We start from the raw sequence: 7020 nt of genomic DNA on the forward strand, positions 1-7020 counted from the left end.
GGGGTAGCCCAGGAGGTTGGTGGGGGCTGCAGTGGAGGCTCTTACCAGGGACGGTTTGGCAGGGCAGGCACGAGGAAGAAGGGCAACTCTCTGGACAATCACACCACTACCCCCAGTCCACACCAACATCCCCTTCCCCTGCTCCAGGTCTTCTCAGAAGGAAACCCTTTTCCAAGCCTAAACTGGATTCCTCCTTTATGAAATTGAGTCTCATCAATAGTGGAAAATCAGCAGGAGTTTAGTTCATACTCTCACTTCTACTCTCCCATCTTCTTTTTTCTTATTTTCTTCCACGGGACTTTCACCAAGCCCAGGTGTCTCCCTTGAGGTGTGGTGACAATGAGGAAGAGCTTGGCTTTGGAGTTCTAGTCCCAACCCACCAATTCTGGGGTCTCTGTCATTAGGCTATTTGCACCCCACCTTCCCGTCCTCAAACTCGGACTCTCAGGTTGGACAGCCTTTTCTCTGAGGAGCCTTCCCTCCCCGACAGGCAGAGTTAGACTTCTCCCCTGGGAGCCACAGCACTCTGGTTCTTCCCCCATTGGACTCTGAACTTCTTGGGCAATGAAACTGTATCTAATGCATCCATGAAGCCCCCTGTGTCTAGCAGAGCGGTACACGATAAACATCAAAAAAGATGTTGAATGAACAAATAAAGGGGGACTTCGTATGTCTGACTCTCAGTCAAAATACCTGCCTAGTAAACACTATCACTACGAAATGAGGAGGAAACCACATGTGAAAGTACTTAACTGAGCCCAGCCATGGCAAGTCCTTAAAAAAAGGTTAGCTTTCTTTCTGCTCCTTTCTATCAAAACAACCTCAAGAAGACAACTATCCCTCAGCGTTAACAGAGGACAGAACTGGGACCAAGGGGGTGACACTATACAAAAAGAGATTTCAGGCCTAGGTGAGGAAAGACATTTAAGTAAAGCCAACCACTCATGGGACTGATGGCCTGAGACACAGTAGGAAGTAACCTGAGGTACGGGCTGTGCAGGCTGAGGGCACCCGTATCAGGGAAGGAGCTGAACAAGATGCCCGCTACAGGCCTCTGCTGTACGTGGCTGTGAATTCATGATTCTCGGTATTCTTCATGGTCATGGAGGCCCAGAAAGGGCATGGGAGGAGGGGCCCATCTGCCCTGGGGCTGGATGTCTAGGGATCACTGTTACCAACACCCCCAGGTACTGGGAGGTTGGCAGTGCCCATCTTCCTTTTAAGCCCCTTGGATATGAACAGAAAATCCTCCCTGTATGATGGCCTTCATTTCTGAGGCCCTAATCCTCCATTGTCTGAGTTTTGATGTCAGTGAGGCAACTGTCTAGCAGTGAGTGCAGTCAGAGCAGTAAGTGCAGAGCAGTAAGCAAAGGAGCCAGGTTTTTCTTACAGGATTCAGTCTGCAGTGGAGCCACTCTCCAGAAGAGGGTGTGTTTATAGATCCCAGTGGGTGTCACTGAGTGTTTTACTGACTGTGTATATGTTTTCACATACATCCTAAAGAACCATAGTTCTTACTCCACAGAGTGATTTGATACTAGCTACATGGAGTGTGACTCAAAGTATCACCAGTTTACAGATTCATTCAGTGGGTCAGGGTGTTTAGTCACCCTACTGAAATGTAAATCATCCTGTAGGAGTCTATGCAATCAATTTCAAATCTTTTATGAAATGGGCAAATTACCAGAAGATGTAATTTTCCAGGTTTACTTAAGAAGTGATTAAAAACCTGAGCAGATTAATTGCCATGAAAGAAATCAGAAAGTGTCACTACATAACCATCACCCAAAAAACGTCTATGCCCAGATTGTTTTATTGGTGAGTTTTTTTCCCCCAAACTCAAGGAATGAATCATTCCTGTACAATAAAAACTATTCTAGAAAATAGAACTTAAAAGGGAAACTGAATTGATTCATTATGAAGCTGGCATAACTGTGATACCAAAACCTCATAAAGATAGTTCCAACAGAGAAACCTATAGCTCTACTCTAAATAAAACACTAGCAAATCAATTTTGACAGTACTTAAAAATATAACCGTAGTGTATTTTATATATTTGTCAATTAGTCAAATTTTAAAAGCATTGGCTAATTATAGTTGATGCCAAAAAAGCATTTGAAAATGTTAAACACAAATTCCTGATTTTTTTCATTATTAAAAACTAGAAGCAGGAAGGTACTTCATCAACATGAAAAATCTCAAACCAACAAGCAACATCACACTTAACATAGAAACAGTAGTTCTAATAAAATTGAGGAAAAAAAATTAACATACCTTTTCTTATCATTTTTTAAGATTATTTTGGAAGTTCTGGTTTATGAAAAAAGATGCAAAACAGAAATGAAAGTCCATTTATTATTTTTTAAAAAGAAAAAAGGATAATTCTCCCTTAGATACCCAATAAGATCAACTGGAAAATGTTTTTAATTAATAAGGGAATTTTTAAAGTAGCAGTATATAAGATAAATGTACAAAATCAGTAACATTCCTATATAAGATATTACCAATTCAAAAATATGATAGAAAATTATTGTATTCTCAATGGTAACAAATAGCAAAATACCTAGGAATAAACTTAACAAGCAATGTGGGAGACCTATCCATTATTCAGCCAATACTTACTATCTCCTATGTATCAGGCTCTATATTTAGGTTCCTGGAATGTAAATGTGAGTGAAGCGGTCAGAGTTCCCACTGTCATCGACCTACACAAATAAAACTCAGAAACTGCTATGAGATATAAATCAAGACTTAAAGACTTAGAACACCATACTTTGATACTGGATGGAAAGACTGAATGTTGTCAAGGTGTCAGTCCTCCACAGATTAATTCATAGGTTTAATGAAATCCCAATTTTTAAAATTCAAAATGGGCTTATTTTTGAAAATTGGCGAAATGATTCTAAAGGTTGGAAGAATGAAATTTGAGAATAACAAAAATTAACAAAAGTACTTGTAGAGATGTTTCATTAGAAATCAAATTATGAAACTACAGTGATTAAAATAGAACAGTACTCTCTTACAACTCAGCAGTAAAAGACAACTCAATTTAAAATGGGCAAAGAATTTGAATGGACATGTCTCAAAAAAATACAAATGGTCAATGTGCACATGAAAAGATGCTCAACACCATCAACTCTCAGAAAAACACAAATCAAAACCACTAGGCTAGCTAGAATAATAAAGACAGGTAATAATAGGTGTTAGTAAGGATGTGGGGAAAATGGAACCCTCATATATTGTTCATAGGAATATAAAATGGTACAGCTGCTTTAGAAAACAATCTGATAGCTCTTCAAAAGGTTAAACATAGGGTTCCTATACCCAACAATTCCAAGAGAAATGAAAACATATATTCACACAAAAACTTGTACATGAGTGTTCAGAGAAGATTATTCATAGTACCTAAAAAGTGGAAACAACCCAAATGTCCATCAGCTGACAAATGGATCAATAAAATATGGTATAGCCATACAATGGAATATTATTCAGTCATTTAAAAGGAATGGTATACTGATACATGCTATAGCATGGATGAACCTTAAAAATATGCTAAGTGAAAGAAACCAGCCATTAAAAAGCATATATTGTATGAATTCATTAAGTGTCCAAAGTAGGCATGTCCACTGACTCAGAAAGTAGATTAGTGACTGGTTGCACAGGGTTTTAGGGAATGGGGAAAATGGGGAGTGTCTACAAAGGGGTACAGGGTTTCTATTTAAGGTGATAATGTTGATTGCGGTAATGGTTGCACAACTCTGAATTTACTAAAAACCACTGAATGATACACTTCAATGGGCAAACTATATGATATGTGAATTATATCTCAATAGAGCTCTATTTTAAAAACAGCATGTTATTGGCACAAGAACAAACAGAACATCATAACCTATAAAACAACCCCTTAAACTAGGATAAAGATAGTAACACAAAGCAGTGGAGAAAATGGGAAAAAAGGACAATTATTTAGCTACTTGGGGAGAAAATACCAAGTTTGATCATGACTTCATGTCACATATCAAATTCAATTCCATGTATACTAAAACTTAACATAAAAATTAAGCCATACCGTAAAGAAAAATAAAACATAGTATACTATCTTTTTGATCTTTGAATGAGGAAGGACTTGCTAGGCTTAAAACTAGAAAAGAACTCACAAACAGAAATGTCAATAGATTCAGTTTTATAAATTTAAAATTCTTAGTCTTAATAACATCATAAACAAGATAAAAATACTAAGATTTGGAAAATCTGTTTCAATGGATAAAAAAGTGATAAGGATTTTAATAGTTAAATTGCTAATAGAAACAGTCCCTAATAGTACATAGGCAAAGTACACAAAAAGAAAATTCACAAAATAGACCATGCAAATTAAAATGAGATAGTATTTTTCAACCATCAAAGTACTAAAATAGTTTTTTTTCAGTCATGGCAATTTAATACTAGCACCAGTGATTCAGTGACAAGATTGATACAACTTTCTTGGAAATCTGCTTCGCACCTTCAAAAATGTTCATATCATTTGACCCAGTAATTCTACATCTAAAATCTACCCTGAAGAATTTACTTGAAATGCAGACAAAGATTTAATGAAAGATGTGTATCTCATTAAACTATGAGCTTTAATCTCTCATTTTTTCTCTAGGAATACTAGAAACTGATGAAGCTCAAAGCCTGGTAAAGCTGGGGCAAGCCCTAGTGGGGGCCAAGGTACAGAAACCAGGCCTCCTGCCCCTCTTACATCCCCAGAGCCATCCTGCTCCCCAGGGAAGATGTCAGGGTGGAGCAATGGCAGCTCCAACGTGTCCTACACCAGCTTCCTCCTGCTGGGCTTCCCAGGGCTGAAGGAATCCTGAGCCCTCTTGGTGCTGCCCTTCCTCAGCCTCTACCTGGTGATTGTCTCTGCCAATGCCCTGGTCATCCACACGGTGGTGGCCCAGAGGAGCCTGCACCAGCCCATGTACCTACTCATCGCCCTGCTCCTGGCTGTCAACATCTGTGCCGCCACCACCGTGGTGCCTTCCATGCTGTTCAGCTTCTGCAGGCACTTCAGCAGCATCTCCCTGGCTCGTTGTCTGGTCCAGATGTTCTGTATCTACTTCCTCATTGTCTTTGACTGCAACATCCTCCTGGTCATGGCACTGGACCACTTTGTTGCCATCTGCTACCCTCTCCGCTACCCAGAGATAGTGACAGGCCAGTTGCTGGCTGGCTTGGTAGGGGTGGCAGCCACCAGAAGCACTTGCATCGTTGCTCCAGTGGTAGGGTTGGCCTCCCGGGTTCACTTCTGCCACTCAGATGTGATCCACCACTTTGCCTGTGAGCACATGGCCCTGATGAAGCTCTCCTGTGGGGACATCTCCCTAAACAAGACTGTGGGGCTCACTGTCTGCATCTTCAACAGAGTCCTGGACATGCTGCTACTCGGAGCCTCCTAGTCCCGCATTATCCACGCTGCATTTCGAATTTCATCAGGCAGAGCACGTTCCAAGGCCTTGAACACCTGTGGCTCCCACCTGCTGGTCATCTTCACTGTCTACTCTTCTACCATGTCCTCATCCATTGTCTACCGTGTGGCCCGCACGGTCTCCCAGGACGTGCACAACCTGCTCAGCGCCTTCTACCTGCTGCTTCCATGTCTGGTCAACCCCATCGTCTGCGGGGCCAGGACCAATGAAATAAGGCAGCACTTGGCAACTCTGGTCCAAAGGGCACAACTGCGGGTCCCCACTGAGAAGCCCCAGTCCCTGCCCTCACATAGAGAGCATCCTGCCTGACTCTCTGGGACTTGTAGGTCCTTCAAGTCACTCTCACTATCAAGCCGGTAAATGTGCAATGAGTTGTCTCTGCTATATTTCGGCTTTCGCTCTCTGCATTTCTTTGAGAATCTTTGATGCACCTTCTAAAAATGGCTACTCCTCCAGCATTACACGGTAACCAACTACAAATTAAGCTTCTGTCTCTGGCTTCTATATTTTCTTCCCTCCTTTCTGCATGTGATTTTCATTCACTTTCATTCATCAAACATCTATTATACATACATACATCACGTTAGCCCCATTATTGCAAAGAAAGAAAAATATTGATCTCTACCCGAAGGAAATCCCAATCTAGCAAGCCATAAAGATATGTAATGTTCAGTAATAGCTTCATGCACAAAATTCTGTGGAAACTTAGAGGAAGGACAAACACTAACACAGAACACTTCACAGGGAAGGTGAATTTGAATTGTGTTTGAAGGATAAGATAAAGTGTTTACTGCAGAGGAAGGAGAAAGAAAGAAGAAAAGGCATTCTAGGCCAAAGGAACACCATGGGCAAAGACATAGCAGCATGGATAGACAGCTGACCTGGAAACTCCTCAGCAGCCCCATGTTTCCCTAGCACAGAGCAGGTTTGGTGGCCTGGTGGGAAATGAGGCTGGATATAACGTAACGCTTGCCTGAAGGACAGAAATAGTTTGCGGAGTCCTGAATCCACCATCACAAAGCTGAGTATAGTAGGTTGAGTTTGGGGTGAGACACAATAGCTCAACAACTTTGAAATTGTTGCAAAAAATGTTTCACAGAAAATAAAGAAAATGAGAATATTGCACGGTGCTGGCTTGATCATTCTGCAAGCAAGCAGAGAGAACTCTGGTCTATTTCTTATGTAGTTTACACATATTGAAAGGGGTCATGAAAGGCCACCTTTACATTTTGTTCAACCAGGAAAATAGGCATAATAACTGGGATATCCCCATAATAGCTCCTGTAACAGATATTGCAATGACAGCAAGTGACTTGCCTCAGTGAAGGGGAGATTATCAGACCTGGATAAACCGTCTGAGTGTTTCTTCTTGTTGTCTTGCACATTTGCCATCCTCATGAGAACGTTCTCAAGTTAATTTGTAGAAGGATGAAAAATACGTGAAGCAGAGCTGAGTTACCCCATTACCCCAGCCAAGGCCAACGTAGATGAGCCATCAGCCAGCCAATAACCATAACGTAAGCAAGCCCAGTCAAAGTCAACATAGCTGCCT

At 41.1% G+C, this 7020-nt stretch overlaps 1 pseudogene; it reads left to right on the forward strand.

The window, feature by feature from the left end:
- Positions 1-4035: 4035 nt before the first annotated feature.
- LOC105083266 (olfactory receptor 52K1-like) lies at positions 4036-5917 on the forward strand (annotated as a pseudogene).
- The last annotated feature ends 1103 nt before the right edge of the window (positions 5918-7020 follow it).

Source organism: Camelus bactrianus, chromosome 10, assembly GCF_048773025.1.
Source record: "Camelus bactrianus isolate YW-2024 breed Bactrian camel chromosome 10, ASM4877302v1, whole genome shotgun sequence".
NCBI lineage: Eukaryota > Metazoa > Chordata > Mammalia > Artiodactyla > Camelidae > Camelus > Camelus bactrianus.